This window comes from Hyla sarda, chromosome 8 (genome assembly GCF_029499605.1).
Source record: "Hyla sarda isolate aHylSar1 chromosome 8, aHylSar1.hap1, whole genome shotgun sequence".
NCBI classification, from domain to species: Eukaryota; Metazoa; Chordata; class Amphibia; order Anura; family Hylidae; genus Hyla; species Hyla sarda.
This window is the reverse complement of record NC_079196.1, coordinates 37,477,981-37,498,972: the sequence shown is the minus strand read 5'-3', so window position 1 is coordinate 37,498,972 and position 20,992 is coordinate 37,477,981. Positions and strand designations below refer to the sequence as shown.

Below are 20,992 nucleotides of genomic sequence, written 5' to 3'. Positions count from 1 at the left end.
AGTAGACTAGCTGTGTCTGTGTCACTAAGATCTATAATGGGTCTGAAACCTAGGGGACTGGTTTTGCACCTTGGTTCTCCCCCACTGAGTAAAGTTGCATTTGTGTTCTTACTTTAATGTGTGGTTGCAAAGAATTTTTTTTAATGACATTTTCAATTGCTTTTATTGCAAATCTTCTTCAAACAGGTGATATTTAAATGTTTTGTTTAACCCAAAATTTAACCCTTTACTCATAACCAAAACACAATCAGAAATAAGTTCAATCTCTGTGTGGTTGACAACTAGGGTTTCAGGCTCTATTGTTGCCAAGTTACAGTCTTTCTTTTCTTTTTCCTTTGCAGCCCATCTCTTCCTCCTGCCCCCATGGTGGGTTTTCCTCCTAAAGGGGCTGCTGGGATTAGACTTGGCAAAACATTCTCATTCATCTGGGTTTATTCAGAATTGCTGGACTCGGACTCTGTTGTTAGATAATCGGTAGTTTTTTTGCTGGTTCTTTTATTCGTTGTCTTCCTGTTCGGGTGTCTGTTTCTTCTCGGGTATGGTTGTTTTTTGTTCCAGGTAAAAACTTTGTTGCGCTCAAAGTCCCGTTTATCACAGAGAAATTTATCTCATTTGGTTTCTGCAATGCTCTATTGTAATGATGCTAATTTCCTCTCCAAGTTTGCAACAAACGTGTTGAATTGAGTTTCAGTTGTTCTTTTCCGCAGCTCACATTTGGCTTTTCATAGGTCTGCGGCAATTCTTTCATACTCTGAGAAATTTTTCTCTATCACTTATGCTACATGATTTTATACATTGAAAGAAATCGAGTTTTACTAGTTTTAAGTCTGGTCACAAAGCCGGATACAGGGCAGAAATGAGCCGAGCGGAGTCACCTGACTCCAGTTGGTACATTTAAGTCAATGAGATTCCGCGCTAACAGGAATACAGGGGCACCAGGGTTTGGATATTTCCCAGCCGGATCTTGGAAACGAAATGTGATTGCAGCCTAAGAAGGACATGGCTGAACTGTACTGCTGCAGAATAGAGAATGATCGTACATGGGGTTATTCAGTTTGGTTAAAAGATAGTCCAGTGGTGATTTGACTGCATTGCACAAGTATATTTTGGCTGTCCAGGCATGCTGGGAGTTGTAGTTTTGCAACAGCTGGAGGCACCCTTAGTGGGAAACAGAAGTTAGAAGTATATAGATACCTAAGGGGACCTAACAGTGTTATACAAATCTCTTAGGGGGAGAGTTATCAAAACCTGAGTAGAGGAAGAGTAGTGCAGTTTCTGATAGCAACCAATCAGATCACTTCTTTTATTTTTCAGATGAAGGAAGCGATCTGATTGGTTGCCATTGGAAACACATTCTTCTACACAGGTTTCAATAAATATACTTCTTAGACAGTGTTATACACAAGTTTTTGGGCTATTGGGGAAGTACAGGTTTGGACAAACCTATAAAAATGTTGTTCATCTCTAATGAAAACCATAATATTCATAATATTTCCATTTCCTAAGCTTAACTTGCTGCAGTGTTCATAGCGGAGGGGGCAGCCATTTCAGCCTTCCCAGCATGGCCCCGTGTTTACCAGTTAGACTTTCGACGGATAACATTTTCTTAAGACATTTGCTGTAAACGTTAAAGCCAAATGTTTATTGACAATAGCTGTAGCTGAAGCAAATAGTCTTAGATCAGAGTTTACTTATCTCCTACCAAGTGCATAAATGTGTCACTGAGGTTGAACAGCAGGGTCAGGCTACGCTCTACTAGGCCCCGGTCTGCTGCTCAAAAAGCCCCCATTATATAGTCCAGCAGGGGTCTTTATAGGTTGCACGTTGTGAAAAATGAACGAGATATATAAGAAACTAAATGCACAATAATCAACATTTTGCCACTGACAACTAACAATTCTGCATAATTTTAGTATGGAATTTTGTAGGACAATTTTATCCAGAATACCAAAGCAATGGGCTATATGGTTCCATTTTTATCCACTTAACATGTTCTATCCAGTTCCTGAACCTGTTGTACGTTATTGGTAACATAGTAAGCAATTCATTTTAACCCTTCCATGCATTGTCTCTTGTCTTGGAAACCAGATGGTTCTGTGCCGTGCGGTTCTGCTGCTACTTTCTTCGTAAAGACAACAGAGTAAAAGATTTCTGAAAAATATAAAAAATAATAATAAGTAATGCACACTGAATTAGGAAAGATTTAATACGGATCAGTCTATATTTATAGATGACATACTGTATTAGTATTCAGACTGATGTCACATATTTACAGTATTTTTAAAGTATTCCTCAGCATTATTTAAAAATAAATTATTATTATTATTAGACTGGTGGTGGTTAGATAGCTGGGGAAAAACTACAACCTCCAGCATACCGAACAGTCAACGGCTCTCCAGGCATGCTGGTAGTTGAAGTTTTGTCACAGCTCGAGGTCCACAGTTTGGAGACCTAGGTCCTAAAGGAAACCTGCAATCACTTTCATGCTGCCCAAAACATGAACATGCTGCCCGAAACATGTTCTGTTCCATTTCATACCGTATAAGGTTAGAATCCTCAATGGCATCACATGGAGCGTCTATGGGTCTGTAATATGGCACTTGCACAGGGGAAGCCGAAAGTGGGAATGCCATTTTCGAAATTGCATTAACTTATATATTATATCTAGACATTGGGGGGAGATTTATTAAAACCCGTGTAGAGGAAGTGTTGCCCATAGCAACCAATCAGATTGGTAATTTTATTTTTCAGAGGCCTTTTTAGAAATTAAAAAAGCGATCTGATCATTTACTATGGGCAACTGCACTGCTCTTCCTCTACACAGGTTTTGATAAATCCCGCCCCCCCCCCCCCCCCCCCCCCAATTTCTTGGTGGGAATCTCCAGCCATAAATTTACAGAATTTTGAGTGAAATTAACAGTAAATAGGTCAGAAGAGAACAGAACACTCCCCTTTTCCCGGGCACACCCCTTTCCTGATAGGCCACGCCCCAGGTTTGACAGGCTTGTAGGTTTATTTTGGCTCATTGCGCCACAAATTCTGTCTTAGACACAATTTGTGGTGCCACAAACCCCCAAAAGCAGGTCAGGCCCACAATAGAAAATTAAAGGGGTACTCCTGTGGAAAACTTTTTTTTTTTTTATCAACTGGTGCCAGAAAGTTAAACAGATTTGTAAATTGTTTCTATTAAAAAATCTTAATCCTTCCAGTACTTTTTAGGGGCTGTATGCTACAGAAGAAATGCTTTTCTTTTTTTATTTCTCTGATGTCATGACCACAGTGCTCTCTGCTGACCTCTGCTGTCCATTTTAGGAACTTTAGGAGCAGGAGAAAATCCCCATAGCAAACATATGCTGCTCTGGTCAGTTTCTAAAATGGACAGCAGAGGTCAGCAGAGAGCACTGTGGTCATGACATCAGATAAATCCAAAAAGAAAATAATTTCCTCTGTAGTATACAGCCCCTAAAAAGCACTGGAAGGATTACGTTTTTTTTAATAGAAGTAATTTACAAATCTGTTTAAGTTTCTGCCACCAGTTGATTTAAAAAAAAATGTTTTCCATGGGACTACCCCTTTAAGGCCATTTTGTTGTTTCCATTGTATGAAATACACTAGTCCTAAAATCTTACCAGGGTCTAGGAGTGGCCAGCAATTGGCCCATCTGATTATATATCTCTCATGAACAAAAATTCTAAACCCTTTTTAGCCAAAATGATCATTTAAGAGCGACACTTTTTTTGGGTTTCTCTGAGGGATATTTGGGAGGAACAAAAATAGTTTTCAAAACAACTGGAAAAAATTATGCAGATTTGGAAAATACTTCTAAATTAAAATCTCAAGTCTTCCAATACTCCAGAGGAAGTTGAGTAGTTCTTTCCAGTTAGACACAGTGCCATCTTCTGACACCTCTGTCCATGTAAGGAACTGTCCAGAGGGGTTTGCTATGGGGATTTGCTCCTGCTGTGGACAGTTCCTGAAATGGACAGAGGTGGCAGCAGAGAGCACTGTGGTCAGACTGGAAAGAAATGGCCTGTCTTGGATCTTTAAAAAAAAGTTTTCAAATCTGTGACCATTATGTCATGTTCATAACCAATCATTTAAAAGGAGTCACAATGTATAAGAATACAGTCCTGACCTTCAATGCCAAGCATAGGGTCGTTTGCAGATTTAGTTAGTTGACTGTTTCCTCTTTAAGCAGGCAATAGGTGTCTTTTTTTCCTAATTATTTTGCTTTGTATGAAAAAAAAAATCAGCCTAGAGAAATATATTTCTTTCTAGTCCTGTTTTCATTCATCTGTTCGCAGAATTAGAGGAACTGAACAGACAGATTGCTGGCAGGAATTCATCAGAAATAAGCTATAACCTGCCCCCCCCCCATGTCATTCTTCTCTACGTGATTCAGAGAGGCAGGGTACTCATTCTATATTACTGGCAGTAATGTGGGCCTGGGCACGACTGATAGGGAATCTTCTGCATTGTATTGTTTGCTTGCGGGTGCATAAGTCTATATCATGTCTGGTTAGGCGAGAATGTGTCCAGAAGTGTGTCCAATAGAGGAGATTGACAGCACATGTAATAACTGGCATTGTAGATTTTATATATTTTTTTTTTATATAGGAAGGGAAAAAAATAACATGGCAGAATTTCCGCTTGCGGAATTCCACCTCAAATGAAAGCCCATAGACTTCTATGGGATTCCGCACTCCCACGCTTGCTTGCCCAAGCAAAAATTCAGAAGTGTGAATGGGAGTGCGGAATCCCATAGAAGTTTATGGACTTTAATTTGAGGCGGAAATTCTGCCGTGTGAAGAGGAAAAGTTGCCCAGTTGCCCCTAGCAACCAATCAGCTCGCTTCTTTCATTTTTAACAAGGCCTCTGCAAAATGAAAGAAGCGATCTGATTGGTTGCTATGGGCAACTTTTTACTCCATGGCTTTATTCCCATATAAATACTTTATTCACCCGGTATGAACAATCAGGGAGGAGTACCCCTACTTATCAAACCCCTATTTTCAAAGGATTATATATGTGTACAAGGATCAAAAGGTTATCCCCCAACTCTAAATTACAGAAATAGGGATCTGGTTTGTTGAATTTCACAAGTAACAGGATATTGTCAGTAACTAATTCTCTACCCTCATTAAAATCACATGCACACCCGATTGAGCGTCCATTTGCATGCATTTTTCGTTGCTAAGATCTGATCGCTTAAAGTGTTCCTGTCATTTTAAGTACATTTTCAGGATAATCTGCCCTGTGTGTATACATGAGGAGCAGCAGTATTTCTGACCATTATATAATTATATATAATATATTTCAGCAGATTTCTTCTCTGCAGGCTTCATCTATAATTTGCAGTTTTCCCAGAGCTAGTATGGGGAGCCCCCCCCCCCCCCCCTAGATTGCTTGTCTTGCACACACAGGACAAGCAGCAGGAAGGGGAGGGGGTTGATATCAGGGGAAAGAAGCATTTTGCCTACTAAGATATATCAGAAAGTTTCTAATATTGGCTTGTACAATTTAACTACTCAATGTTTGTTCAAATGACACAGTGCCTATATACATTTATAATATCTTGTTTCCCACGATTTGAAACCATAGAACATTGCACAACACATCATAAACGATTTCTCAGAAGTGCAGCCTCAGATTTTGGGCCTGTAAATTCAAAGGATGATATCCCAACATACAGTATGAATTGTGCGTAGAGAATTAGTTTTGCTCTGTAGCTTTTCACTTTGTATCTAGTTTAGATGAATTTTTCACTGCCAGGTTACATCACAGAAGTCCGGGTACTTGACCAGCAAATGGATAGTCTTCAGATAACCATTATTCTGTGCTATACTAAAGAAAAATGTAATAAGCAAAAAGCATGAAATGTTGACTTGCCTTTTAAACCATTTTAGGTTTCACAGGATGGGATAAGCAATATACTGTCCTTACTTCAGTCATCATCATCGTCCTCACTAAATGAAAAGATAATACATGTATTTTGAGATCATTCATAAGAACTACTATATACATTTCACAAAAGATGAGCAAAACAGTATATAAAAGATAAGATATTTAAGCATTGAGGCACAAACAGCTCAGTCAGACATACCATGAAAACCAGATGTTATCATTATTATTTTGTCTGTTCCAAGCAAGATATATAGAAATGATGCACTCACCAGGTCTTAAGGGAAGTCGCTTGCTCTTTATTGCATACTAACTGAGTACCCGGCGTTGCCCGGTTTTTCCTTCCTAATCCTTTTTGGGGAGGAAAATAAACAAAGGAGGAAGCTTTTGACTTCATATGCAGTCCTCATATATTGTTCTCATATCCCAACCCCACTTCCCGACCTCCTATCCCGGCCTCCTATCCCGACCTCCTATCTCAACCTCCTGTTCCGACCTCCTATCCCGTCCTCCTATCCCGACCTCCTATCCTGTCCTCCTATCCCGTCCTCCTATCCCGTCCTGCTATCCCGTCCTTGACCTCCTATCCCGTCCTCCTATCTCGACTTCCTATCCTGACCTCCTATCCCGTCCTCCAATCTCTAGCTCCTATCCCGACCTCCTATCCTGACCTCCTATCCTGACCTCCTATCCCATCCTCCTATCTCGACCTCCTATCTCAACCTCCTATCCCGTCCTCCTATCCCGACCTCCTATCCCGACCTCCTTTCCCGTCCTCATATCTCGACCTCCTATCTTGACCTCCTATCCTGTCCTCCTATCTCGACCTCCTATCCCAACTTCCTATCCAGACCTCCTATCCCATCCTCATATCCAGTCCTCCTATCTTGTCCTCCTATCCCGACCTCCTATCCCGACATCCTATCCTGACCTCCTATCTCGACCTCCTATCTCAACCTCCTATCCCGTCCTCCTATCTCGACCTCCTTTCCCGTCTTCATATCTCAACCTCCTATCTTGACCTCCTATCCCATCCTTCTATCTCAACCTCCTATCCAGACCTCCTATCCCGTCCTCCTATCCAGACCTCCTTTCCCGTCCTCATATCTTGACCTCCTATCCCAACCTCCTATCCAGACCTCCTATCCCGTCCTCACATCCCGACCTCCTATCCTGACCTCCTTTCCCGTCCTCATATCTCGACCTCCTATCTTGAACTCCTATCCCGTCCTCCTATCCCGACCTCCTATCCTGTCCTCCTATCCCGTCCTCCTATCCCGTCCTGCTATCCCGTCCTTGACCTCCTATCCCGTCCTCCTATCTCGACTTCCTATCCTGACCGCCTATCCCGTCCTCCAATCTCTAGCTCCTATCCCGACCTCCTATCCTGACCTCCTATCCTGACCTCCTATCCCATCCTCCTATCTCGACCTCCTATCTCAACCTCCTATCCCGTCCTCCTATCCCGACCTCCTATCCCGACCTCCTTTCCCGTCCTCATATCTCGACCTCCTATCTTGACCTCCTATCCTGTCCTCCTATCTCGACCTCCTATCCCAACTTCCTATCCAGACCTCCTATCCCATCCTCATATCCAGTCCTCCTATCTTGTCCTCCTATCCCGACCTCCTATCCCGACATCCTATCCTGTCCTCCTATCTCGACCTCCTATCCCGTCCTCCTATCTCGACCTCCTTTCCCGTCTTCATATCTCAACCTCCTATCTTGACCTCCTATCCCATCCTTCTATCTCAACCTCCTATCCAGACCTCCTATCCCGTCCTCCTATCCAGACCTCCTTTCCCGTCCTCATATCTTGACCTCCTATCCCAACCTCCTATCCAGACCTCCTATCCCGTCCTCATATCCCGACCTCCTATCCTGACCTTCTTTCCCGTCCTCATATCTCGACCTCCTATCTTGAACTCCTATCCCATCCTCCTATCTCGACCTTCTATCCTGACCTCCTATCCAGACCTCCTATCCCGTCCTCCTTTCCCGTCCTCATATCTCGACCTCCTATCTTGACCTCCTATCCTGTCCTCCTATCTCGACCTCATATCTCGTCCTCATATCACGTCCTCCTATCCTGACCTCCCATCCCATCCTCATATCCTGACTCGTAATATGTGTACCAGGTAATGAAATAGCTCCAGCCCAACGGAAATTATATGGGAACATACATTTCCCATTGATTTGCATGGGACTTTAAAAAAAAAAAACCTGACCCTCACAAATGGGGGTAGTTAAGGGTTAGATTAACTATCCTATATTTTAAGTGGACATATAAGTAACATGTGACCAAGTATTATCGAAATATCTCCAGCCGTTTGGAAGTTATGCAGTAACATATATTTCCCATTGACTTGCATGGGACTTTAAACATAAGCCCCGCCCCAGGCAAATGGGGGTGAGTAGGGGTTAAATTACCTATCCTATGTTTGTTGTTGACATATAAGTAACATGTGTGCCAAGTTTCATGTTAATATCTTTAGCCGTTTGAAAGTTTTTGTGGAACATACATACATACATACATATAAACATACATACATATGATCCAATTGCGGACCAATATATGGAGGGTTGTTTTAAACTAATTAACCAAAAGATCACCGAGGTGATCCACTAATTATTATTAATGAATTATATAATTAATTATTATTATTATAATAAAGAATACACCTTTTAAAATATATGGGAAGTATAGGGAATTAGTGGATCACCTCGGTGATCTTTTGGTTAATTACATACATACATACACACACACACACACGTTGAGTTTTATATATATAATAAGTGTACACTGATGGCATTCGTACAGGGAGAGCGGACAGATGGAACGAAGTGGGGGAAGTGAATGGGCGACGGTCTGTTATCCCGCTTGCGCGCTTCGTCAGGCCCCTGACTGACTGACCGACTTAACCAATCAATGACGGCAGATGGGTTGCTGGTCGAGACACGACCGCTAGCGGATACCAGGAGCTCAGGCCTCTTGCTGCGACTCCTTCTGCCACTTACCCCTAGTTTGCTGCGACCTCTGTCTGTGCCTGATGAATTTAGGCCTCTGCCACTCCTCTGTGCACATCCTGGCACTTCTCTGCCTGACATACTAATAAAACAGCTGTTACATTTATGAGAGGAGGACGATATACTCCTCTACACTTAAAACTATGTTTGGCTACAAAAGCAGGTGTGTAATTTTGGCTGGCCTTTCACAGTAAGAACAAGGACACCACGTAGGTGTACGCACAGTTTACACTTATGAGAGGAGGACTATATGCTCCGCTACAAACTGTATAAGGTTACAGAAACAAGTGTGTAGCTTTGTCTGGTCTTTCACAGTAACTAGGCCCAAATTGGTAGAGCCCAGTTCAGTATAATTATGCACTAATAGCAGGTGACAATGGCTTTTAGTGCTCAGGCTAGCTTTAGAGTTGTTGTACACCCCACTGCAGCAATACAGAGTCGCTGTGTAGTACAGCCCATTACAATATTATTATTAGTGTTGAGCGGCATAGGCCATATTCGAATTCGCGAATATATGGACGAATATTCGTCATATAATCGCGAAAATTCGCATATTCATAATATTCTCGTTGTATTTTCGCATGTGCGAATATTCGCGTATGCGAAAATTAACATGGGAGAAAATTTGCATATGCGAAAATTCGCGCCCCCCGTCTCACACAGTAGTATTAGAGCCTTCTTTACACCACAAAAGCTGGAAGCAGAGAGGGATGATCATTGTGATGTGTACTGTGAAAAAAAAAAATGAATATTCGTAATTACGAATATATAGTGCTATATTCGCTAATATTCGCGAATATGCGATATTCGCGAATTCGCGAATATGCGATATTCGCGAATATTCGCGAGCAACACTAATTATTATGCACTAATAGCAGGTGACAATGGCTTTTAGTGCTCAGCCTAACTGGCCCTGAAAAGCTTTCGAGTTGTTGTACATCCCACTGCAGCAGTACAGAGTCCCTGTGTATTACACCCAAGAGCGCTCTCTCTCTCTCTCTCACTCTCTCTCTTTCTCATTTAAAATGCTGGAATGGCTGGCCGCAAGATGACTGCCGATTATATAGGGCTGTGACATCACAGGGGTGGCTGGCTGCTGATAGGCTGCATGCTATATGTAATTGAGGGTCATCCAGCCTACCCGCCTTCCCGCCTTCCCAGAGTTCTTTGCCCCATGTACTCAGATGTGGATCGGCCATTTTAGATGCCCTGGAGCCTGGACTGCACTAAATGGAGTTTAATGAAGTGATTTGTTTTATCGAATCGCAGCAATATGCGGATTCATTAAGAATCAAATTTTTCCTGAAATTGGTAACGATTTCGGGTTCTTAAGATTCGATTCGCTCATCCCTAGCCATAATACTTACACATAGTATGCCCCTGGGGTACTACCAGTCACACCATTACAAGTGCAGCTTCTCTTTCACTGTGCCAGCCTACAAAGAGTCCTTCTGGAAGCTCTTGTGCCATAGTGACCAAGGAGACCTTGACCAACATGAGAAATACAAGCCTCCACAGGTCTCTTCTCTATTGGTCCATCTGTGCTCCTCCTTCGCTGCTGCACTACAGCTCAGCCCAATTCACTATCATTTATATATTCATCAGGGGTCACAGATGTTGGACCACCAATGATTAGACTATTGAATGCCCACCCTAGGGTCAGTTCATCAATGCTTTAAGCCCTATAGAACATGTGCCATACATGTACTGTGCAGTAAAGCTGTAGTGCAGGAGCTGTGCTCACTTCATACACTGTGACTGCTGCTATCAGAAATCTGCACTCACAGTGAATGACAGACACCAGTGTGACAGCTGAAATTGGTCATTCACCTCATAAATGCTGTAATCACAGCAAGGCTTGTGACAGGAGTGCCGCCTGTTTTACGATTGGCACCCATGTAATGTGACTGCAAGAAGGGGCAGCATCTGTGATTGGTGTTCATGCTAGCTGGAGGCATTTGGAAAACTCTGTGCTGGCCAATTGGCAATCTAATAGAGTCTGCCTCAGTCACAATAAGCAATGATGTACAAAAGCATAGAACTGTTCATTATAAGCAATCTAATGATTGCTTACAAAAGTATAATCACGTTAATCAAAATTCAAATCACCTCTTCCTCTTTTTCCATTTTTCAATATTTGGCATTGCTGCATCCAAACGATTAAAATATAACATCATTGATTCTGTATGGTGAATGGCATAAATGCAAAATAATACCATAGTCCATATTTGCTGATTGTTGGTCACACCTCATCCTATCCCAGAAAAAAATAGAATGGAAAGTGATCAAAAAGTCGCAAATGAGAAAAAGCTTGCTGCTGACCCTGGCTCCTCCTCCTTTAACACCTGGCACCTGAAGTTGGGTCTGACTGACATATGGAGATGGAAATATCTGGATACAACCTTCTTCTTTTACTCCTCAGTCCATCGGTCCTTCTCCCGCATTGATCTGGCCCTGGCATCTGTTGATCTGCTTCAGGCAGTAAGAGAAGTTTCCTACACAGGTAGGGGGATCTCAGACCACTCTGCGGTAGTAGTTTTCCTCAATTTAGGTCTTAGCCCCCCTTCCCGTATTTGGCGTATGCACCCGGCTTGGTTACATGCTGAGGCTGTGGGAGAGGCTCTGAGATATGCCCATGCTGCTTATTGGGACCATAATGCCTCCCATCCGGACCCTTCAGTTCAGTGGGACGCGTACAAGGCCACGGTAAGCGGTGCTTTCATAGTGGGGGTCTTGGCTCAACGGAAGATTAGGTCTGCCGTGGAACGCAGACTGCTGGAGGAGGTGAGCGTTTTGGAGGCGGAATACATCAGGGACCCCTCTCCTGATAAGGAACGGGCATGGGCCAGGGCTCAAAGTTCCTTATCGGTGGTCCAGAAGGATAGAGTCCAGCTGCGGATAAGGAAGCCGGTCTTTTTCAGTTTGGGGATAAGAATGGGAAGTTTTTGCCCTTTTAGCGAGGTCTAGTCGGCCTGCGGCTTCTATCCCTTGTATTAAGAATGGGGATGGGTCGGTAGTGTCTGACCCCCAACTGATTAATTTGGTCTTTAGGGACTTTTACTCATCCTTTTACTCGGCCCCTCCTAAGCCATGCCAGGGGGAAATTGTCTGTTTCTTACAGGATCTATCTCTCCCTCGACTTAGTTGCTCTCAGTTAGAGGCGCTGGATGCCCCCTTTAGTGCTGAGGAAGTTGGGCAGGCTATTCGTGATATTCCCCATGGGAAAACCCCGGGTCTAGATGGGATGGTTGGGGATTGGTACAGGATGAATGAGGAGTGTTTGACCCCTATATTGCTTAAATTGTTCCACTCAATTGCTGTGGAGGAATCTCTCCCAGATTCCATGAGAGAGGCGCTGATTGTTGTCCTTCCCAAGCTGGATACAGACCCCCTGTTGCCTGATTCATATCAACTGATTTCTCTTTTAAATGTGGATATAAAGATCCTGGCTCAGATATTGGCTGTCCGCCTACGTGGGGTCGTATCTTCCATCATTGATCCTGACCAAACGGGTTTTATGCCGGGTGGGGCAACTGATGTGAATGTGAAGCGCCTTCAACTTAATATCGCGGCTGTGGGGGAGGGTTTTCCTTCTGGCGTGGTAGTTGGTTTGGATGTCTATAATGCCTTTGACTCGGTGGGGTGGCCCTTCTTATGGGAGGTTCTGGGTGCCTTTGGGTTTGGTCCCCGCTTCTGTGCCTGGGTTTGGTTGTTGTCTGACAGTCCCAGAGCCCGGGTTCCCACTAACATGGATGTGTCAACCCCCTTTCTCCTGGGTCGCATGACGAGGCAGGGGTGCCCACTTTCTCCATTTCTTTTTGCTTTGGTGGTGGAGCCTTTGGCTGCCGCCATCCGTAATGACCCTACTATTTGTGGCATCCCCCGGGGGTCAATTGTAGAGAAGGTTTCACTTTATGCAGATGATACGTTAGTGTATCTGGCAGATGCGGAGGGTTCTCTCCTATCCTTAATAGATCTAGACTGGTTTGGGTCGCTCTAGGGGCTACGGGTGAACTGGACTAAGTTTTTATTAATGGCGCTCTCACCTATGGTTTTCCTCCTACCCTCTCTACTGGCTGGGGTACAGTTGTTCTCCCGATTCTGATATCTAGGGGTGGAGGTTACTGCATCTCTGACAGATTATATCTCCCTGAATTTATATCCGCTATTAGTTTTCACCATTGAATGGTTGAATGTCTGGTCTTCGCTCCCTCTTTTCCTAGCTGGCAGGATCAATATCTTCAAAATGATTTACCTCCCTAAATTCCTATACCTTTTTCATTTATCCCCAGTAATTCCCCCTAAGAAATACTTTAGTGTGCTTTGTGGTGCTCTGGGATCCTACTATTGGCAGAGAAAACCTCCTAGACTACGTTGGGCTCTTCTCCAGGCTCCAAAGCAACACGGTGGCTTAGCCGCCCCTGATGTGTATAACTACTTTCTCCTCCTCACTGGTCTATGGAGCGTGGTGGATCAACCTGGATTTGTCGAACTCGGCTACCGCCTTGGCTGGAGCACTTATGGGTTCGTATGAAGCTCTCACTAACTCACTGTACCACTAACACTCTGCCTTTTTTCTCCCCCTTCTGACTATTGCTAAAGTTTGGTCCGTGATGTTGAGTAGATTCCTGCAGCCTCTGGTCTCTCCTAGAGCACCCTTGTGGGAGAATGTACATCTGCCTCACCTAGATGGGTTAAAGGGGGCCGGTTTCTGGGGTTCTCATGGAGTCAAATTGTGATCCATTTGCTTGCTGGGGATCAAGTCTTCTTATTCTTTGCAGACATGAAGGAACGCTATGGCATCACTGGAAGTGCCTTTTGTAGGTATCTTCAGCTATGGCATGCGGTTCAGGCACAGTTTGGCTCCCTGACATTTACTCCGGCTTTTTCTGAAGTGGAGCTTCTCCTGGGCACCACGGACCTTTCTAAACCTCTTACTCAGTCCTACGCTCTCCTTTAGTCACTGGGGCCTAGCCCCTTTTTACGGGCCTTTCCTAAATGGTTGGAGGATGTTCCGGATTTATCGGACTGCCATTGGAGGGAGGTGGAGGGTACTTACTACTCTACTGTTGTTAGTAGCAGAGACATGTTGATCCAATCTAGATACGTCTTGCGGCTGTATTATACTCCTGCTAAGCTGAAACGTATTGGTGTTTCTCAGTCTGATCTGTGTTTCCAGTGCTCTCTGGACGTTGGTACCTTTATCCATGCTGTCTGAGATTGTCCTGTCATTGCCTCGTTTTGGAGGGAGGTTATGGGGATTTTGGCAGATAATCTGGATTTCCCCTTTGTACTTACCCTACGGTATGCCTGTTAGGAGTCATCAATGACATTGTTTCTGGTCCTCATAGACGCTTGTTGATTCGCTTTCTGATGTTTTGTTCCCGTAAGGTAGTAGTGATGTCCTTGAAGGATACTTCTCCTTCCCCTCTGTCTAGGTGGCTGAATCTGGTGAACAGATATATTCCGTTGTATCAGGCTCTATACGTCAGTCGCAAATGCATAAGGGAATTTGACAAGGTGTGGACCCCCCTGGCTTTTGCTGGACATCTCAGCTGACTCTCCGGCTTGATTGATCTAGTTAATCTCGTACAGTGTGTTCCTGCTTCTTGGATCGGGGGGGATTGGGGTTACCGTGCATTTGTGAGTGGATGAGTGTTTGGTTGTACTGGGTTCTCCCTGGTGGGGTCTCTGATGCTTCCATCTCCTTGCTACTGGCTTGACTGACTGCATTTTATTGTCCCCTATGGTGGTGGTGATGGGCTTTGAGACCCTAAGAGGATATTGTTGTTGCTGTATACCTTGTTGGTTGTTTGTTATTTAACATGCCAAAAAAATAAATAAATACTTTTAAAAAAAAAAATGAGAAAAAGCTATGTACAGTAATTGTGGGTATGGTTTAATTAGGATTGACTTATAGAAGAAAGGTTACATGTCAGTTTTACCGTGAAGTACACTGCACATTTTGCAAAACATTGTATGGTAAAAGGTGCCATTGCAAGGTGCCATCATATGGCGCTGTAGATGGAAAAATAAAAGAGTTATGGCTCACAGCCCAACTTTAATTTCTAAAAGAGCTCTGGTAAAATGAGAGATGAGCTGTGATTGGTCACTAGGGGCAAAACCAGACAGTTTGGGTTTCAAGCAGATTGATACATTTGGGCTAGAGATGAGCGAACTTACAGTAAATTCGATTCGTCACGATCTTCTCGGCTCGGCAGTTGCTGACTTATCCTGCATAAATGAGTTCAGCTTTCAGGTGCTCTGGTGGGCTGGAAAAGGTGGATACAGTCCTAGGAAAGTGTCTCCTAGGACTGTATCCCCCTTTTCCAGCCCACGGGAGCACCCGAAAGCTGAACTCATTTATGCAGACTAAAGTCATCAACTGCCGAGCCGAGAAGATCGTGACGAATCGAATTTACTGTAAGTTCGCTCATCTCTAATTTGGGCCATGGTGCCTGGTAGAAACCTTCCAGGAACATTAACCCCTTAACGATGCAGGACGTAAATGTACATCCTGGTGAGGTGGTACTTAACACACCAGGACGTACATTTACGTCCTGTACATGACCGTGAGCACCGGGGCAGGGCTCGAGTCATGCACGGCAGGTCCCAGCTGCTATCATTGGCTGGTAATGGCATACATGAGCGATCGTGCATATGTCCACCATTTACCCCTCATATTCTGGGATCAATCCAGATCACAACATACCGATTATCCATAATGGCCTCCGTCCGTTACCCGGGGTCTTCTGCTCTGGTCTGAGATCGAGCAGACCAGAGCAGAAGATTACCAATAACACTGATTAGTGCTATGCCCTATGCATAGCACTGAACAGTATTAGCAATCAAGTGATTGCTATAAATAGTCCCCTATGGGGACATAAAGTGTTAAAAAAAAAAAAGGAAAAAATTTAAGCAAAAAAATTGAAAAATCCCCACCCCCAATAAAAAATGTAAATTGTCCCTTTTTCCCATATTACTCCCAAAAAGTGTAAAATAACTAATAAACATATTTAGTATCGACATGTGCGTAAATGTCCAAACTATGAAAATATAATGTTAATGACCCCGTACGGTGAATGGCGTAAACGTAAAAAAATTAAAAGTCCAAAATTACTGCTTATTGTCACATCATTTTCGGCAAAAAATTTATAAAAAATTAATTAAAAGTTTTATATATGCAAATCTGGTATCAAGAAAAAGTACAGATCAGGGTGCAAAAAATGAGCCCTCAGACGAAAACTTATAGGTTGTCAAGATAGAGGGGTTTTAAATGTACTAATTTGATTTAAAAGTTTGAGATTTTTTTAAAGCAGTAAAATAATAGAAAAGTATGTAATCATGGGTATCATTTTAATCGTATTGACCCACAGAATAAAGAAAACGTAATTTTTCCCTTAAATTGTACCACATCCATAGATTTTTATGTGCAGCATGTAACTTATCCCTCAGTAAACTGACCGTTCATTTGGTCTCTAATGTCGAATTTTCTCAGTTTCTTCTTGTGAATATTGAGTTTATGCATGAAAAGGGAGGAGCCTCATAAGTAAGGAAAGAGGCAATTTTCTCCATAAATTGTACTGTGTTAAAACAAAACCTTACAAAATTAGCAAAATTGTGGTTTCTTTTCAATTTCCACACAAATAGTATTTTTTTGGTTGTGCCATACATTTCATGGTAAAATGAGTGATTTCATTAAAAAGGAAAACTGGTCACGCAAAGTGTAAAAAGAATTAATAAACATATTTAGTATCACCGCGTGCGTAAATGTTCAAATTTTCAAAATAAAATGTTAGTGATCCCGTATGGTGAACAGCGTAAACGTTAAAATTATAAAAAGTCCAAAAATGCTTCTTTTTTGTCACATTTTATTCCCAAAAAAAGTAATAAAAAATTATCTAAAAGTTTTATATATGCAAATGTGGTATTGATAAAAAGTAAAGATGACGGCACAAAAAATTAGCCATCATTCCGCCCTATATACTGAAAAATGCAAAAGTTATAGGTGGTCAAAATAGGGCGATTTTAGATTACTGATTTTGTACAAAATAAAAAATTTTAAGCGGTACAAAAATATAAAAGTATCTAGCCATGGGTATCATTTTAATTGTATTGATCCAGAGAATAAATAACACATGTCATTTTCATAGTAAAGTATACAGTGTGAAAACGAAACCCTCCAAAATGTGCAAAATTGTGGTTTTCATTAAAATTTCCTCCGTAAATAAAAATGTTTTGGGTTTGCCATACATTTTATGGTAAAATGAGATTTCATTACAAAGAACAATTGGTCACGCAAAAAACAAGCCCTTATATGGGTCTGTAGATGGAAATATAAAAGAGTTATGGATTTTAGAAGGTGGGGAGGAAAAAACAAAAAAGCAAAAATAAAATTGGGCTGGTCCTTAAAGGGGATAGGGGATAAGATGTCAGACCCTGGGATCTCCGCTACGGCACTCCGCCATCATTACTACACAGAGCATGCTCGATCTGTGCGTAATGACCAGCGATACAGGGCCCAGAGCATCGTTACATCACCATTCCTTCCCTTTGTGACCTCACGCACCGCCCTCTCAATACAAGTCTATGGGAGGGGGCGTGACGGAGACGTCATGAGGGGGCGGAGCCGTGATGTCACAATGCTGCGGCCCCTGTATCGCCGGTCATTACGCACAGAGCGATCGTGCTCTGTGCAGTAATGATAGCGGGGTGCCGCAGCGAAGATCCCAAGGTCCCCAGCAGCGGGATTCCGGAGATCTGACATCTTATCCCCTATCCTTTGGATAGGGGATAAGATGTCTAGGGGCAGAGTACCCCTTTAAGGTTAAAATGGGCTTGGTCCTTTAGGTGTTAGAGGTACTCTGCCCCTAGACATCTTATCCCCTATCCAAGGATAGGGGATAAGATGTCTGATCGCAGGGGTCAAACCGCTGGGGACCCCTGCGATCTCTCCTGCAGCCCCTAGCCATCTGCAGCACAGATCCGAAGTTTTCTCTGTGCCTGATGACTCATGATACAGGAGCCGGCGGTTCGTGACATCACGGCCCTGCCCCCTCATGACGTCACACCCGACCCACTTAATGCAAGTATATGGGAGGGGGCGTGATGGTGAGCACGCCCCTTCCCATAGACTTGCAGTAAGGGGCGGGACCATGATGTCACGAACCGCCGGCCCCTGTATCGTGAGTCATCAGGCCAGAGCAAACTTTGGCACTGTGCTGCAGATGACTAGGGGCAGCAGGAGAGATTGCTGGGGTCCCCAGCGGCAAGACCCCCGCATTTAGACATCTTATCCTCTATCCTTCGATAGGGGATAAGATTTCTAGGGGCAGATTACCCCTTTAAGGCCCAAATGGGCTGCGTCCTTAAGGGGTTAATATAACATTGAGGCAAATATGCTATGCTTTTAGACTATGCTTTTAGACTTTATATGTCAAGTTAGCATCACAGACTTAGCAACACATGGCGGTAATATAATCATGGGGGATTGGATGTGATATCCAGGGAATACAATAAAAATCTAAGATAAATAGCTGCAGATTGATCCACTGCTCAGAATTAGCTCTTAAATAGCAGTAAGCGGTGACGTCCTGCCGAGTTCAAGTGGCAGATTTACCTTGTTTGAAATTGGGCCTTTTAAATAATCCCAGTGTAGAAAGCCTTTCTGCTTCATAATTTCTCTGATCTAGAATATAAATTTGCACATAAAGGCTTATTTAGTGTAATACAAGGAAGAAACTTCATGCAAATGTTCGCCTTGTTATATTTTAAGCCCATTAAGCCCTATCAAGAAGCCATACTACCTATTATTATGTGATATGTATAATAAGTGCATTACCAAAAATTAAAACTAAAACTGCACAAAATTTCTTGCCATAGCATGTGCTCCATATCAGTTTGTGCTCCAGAGATGACTTGCCCATTAAAAAATAAGAGGACGAAGTAAGCCTTGCTAGTCAAGTGTCACTAACCTTTTAACAAACGTTGCATACAGAAGAATATGAGAAACTTGTAATACACCTTTGCAGAGAAAATTGCCTCTTTTTCTACTTATCAGGCTCCTCCCTTTTTGTGCCTAAACTCAATATTCACAAGAAGAAACTGAGAAAATCCATCATTAGAGACCAAATGAACTGTCAATTTACTGAGGGATAAGTTACATGCTGCACATATAAATCTATGGATTTGAGAGGGGGGAGAAGGAAGTCCCTTCCCATCTTGGAATAGTATGCTTCTGAGACGAACAGGAAGGGAAAGGGGAGCACCGTGGAGCAAAACAGGTAGATATTTTCTATTCCCTGGACCACAAGTAATGTATGTCTCTATGTCTTCCCTACCAGGGCAACCATACAAATCTTAAAGGGCTATTCCAGGATTTTTTTTTTAATTGACTGTGCTACAGGGGCTGTAAAGTTAGTGCAGTTCAGAATATATTGTATGTACCTGTGTTTGGTGGTGGGGGATCCCAATCCTTATGTGATCTTTGTACTGATGTTTATTTTTAGCAGCATACAAAATGAGTGTTGTCTCGGGTTTTCCCAGGATGCAGTGGGGCCCGAGACATTATATCACCAATCAGGTGTTGAAAGAGAGCCTGTCTGTACTTCAATTGATGGAGCGACCATTGGGTGGGAGGGAGATCATTGTGTACAAGGAATTGCAGGGAATTGTAGTTCCAAGCACAGCACAGCATGGAATGTGCAGCAATGGGTAAGGTGGCTGATAGGTGGGAGGAAGAAAAGTGACCTCACACTTACAAACAAGGGATCCTGGGACTTGAAGTTGGGGGGAGGAAACTCCAACAGAAAATAGCCATTTCACAAGAAGAAAACAGCAGTATTATGGTGGACTCACAACACAGCTATTTAACCCCCAAGAAAAGCACAGATCCTTCCTAAGCATGTCTCTTACTAGAGATGAGCGAAATTATTAACATGTGTAGCTTGGAAGAAAGAAGAGACAGAGGTGATATGAAAGAGGCTTTTAAATATATAAAGGGAATAAACACGGTAAAGGAGGAGAGGAGATTTAAAAGAAGAAAAACTGCCACAAGAGGACATAGTTTCAAATTAGAGCGGCAAAGGTTTAAAAGTAATACCAGTAAGTATTATTTTACTGAGAGAGTGGTGGAATGCATGGAATAGCCTTCCTGCAGAAGCGGTCGCTGCAAATACAGTGAAGGAGTTTAAACATGCATGGGATAAGCATAAGGCTATCCTTCATATAAGATAGGGCCAGGGACTATTGATAGGATTATTGGGCAGACTAGATGGGCCAAATGGTTCTTATCTGCCGACACATTCTATGTTTCTATAGAAAAATTTGATTCGGCCAATTTGCCGAATTTTTCAAAAAAATTTGGTTATTTCCGAATTTATTTGTGGCGAATCTATATTAAAAATGGCTATTTCTAGCCTACAGAGAGCCTCAATAGGGATGTAAAACACTTTGCTGTGTTCTAACACGCATATGGAGTGTGTTGGGGTAGTGAAATAATACTGTTATTCAGAATAACATGCAGATTACAGGCATCGCTTTTAAAATCACTGCCGCAGAGCGGCACAATGACAGAGCCTGAAGGTGGCATCAGTATGAGGAGACCATATAGTGGCTGAATGACACAGAATGGAGGTGTTGGCAGTATGAGGAGACCATATAGTGGCTGGATGACACATCGTGGAGGTGTTGGCAGCATGAGGAGACCATTCAGTGGCTGAATGACACAGCGTGGAGGTGTTGGCAGCATGAGGAGACCATACCGTGGCTAAATGACACAGCGTGGAGGTGTTGGCATGAGAAGACCATATAGTGGCTAAATGAAAAAGCTTGGATGTGGCTGAAGCATGAGGAGACCATATAGTGGCTGAATGACACAGCGTGGAGGTGTTGGCAGCATGAGGAGACCATATAGTTGCTGAATTACACAGCGTTCATGTGGCTGAAGCATGAGGAGACCATATAGTGTCTGAATGACACAGTCTGGAGTTGGCAGCAGCATGAGGAGACACTAGGGCTTCACAATACCTAAGATTAAAAGACACATTTTGAAATTTAAATTGAAG

General features: G+C 42.9%; 1 protein-coding gene across 1 annotated transcript in view; it reads right to left on the bottom strand.

Annotated features, from left to right (window-relative positions):
* Positions 1–5,895: 5,895 nt before the first annotated feature.
* The window catches only part of GPD2 (glycerol-3-phosphate dehydrogenase 2), a 302,607-nt gene continuing 287,510 nt past the window's right edge, over positions 5,896–20,992 (bottom strand). The window contains exon 18 of the transcript XR_008847310.1: positions 5,896–5,965. The gene's annotated coding sequence lies outside the window, so the exon portion shown is untranslated. The remainder of the gene's footprint in view (positions 5,966–20,992) is intronic.